This window comes from Frankliniella occidentalis, unplaced genomic scaffold, assembly GCF_000697945.3.
Source record: "Frankliniella occidentalis isolate FOCC.00 unplaced genomic scaffold, Focc_3.1 Scaffold231, whole genome shotgun sequence".
Lineage (NCBI taxonomy): Eukaryota > Metazoa > Arthropoda > Insecta > Thysanoptera > Thripidae > Frankliniella > Frankliniella occidentalis.
The window spans coordinates 10,205-10,592 of record NW_026267357.1 but is presented as its reverse complement, the minus strand read 5'-3'; positions in this window follow the sequence as shown (position 1 = coordinate 10,592).

Genomic DNA, 388 nt, shown 5'->3' with positions numbered 1-388 from the left:
TTGAGACTGTCTGTAAAAGGTTGTCTATAAGAGACTGTATTAAAAAGGCCGTCTGTAAGGCTGTGTCTGTAAGATGATACCTGAAAGAGACTCTGTAACAGGATGTCTGTAAAGGTGTATGTAAAAGGCTGTCTGTAAGAGGCTGTCTGTAAAAGAATGTCTGTAAAGGGCTCTGTAAAAGCCTTTCTGTAAAAGGCTGTCTGTAGAAGGCTGTCTGTAAAGGCCGTCTGTAAGAAACTGCCTGTAAAAGGCTCGCTCTAAAATGCTATCTATAAGAGGCTGTCTGTAACAGGGTATCTGTAACACAGTGTCTGTAAAATGGGTTCTGTAACAGGCTGTCTGTAAGAGGCTGTCTGTAAAAGGCTGTCTGTAAAAGACTGTGTAAAAG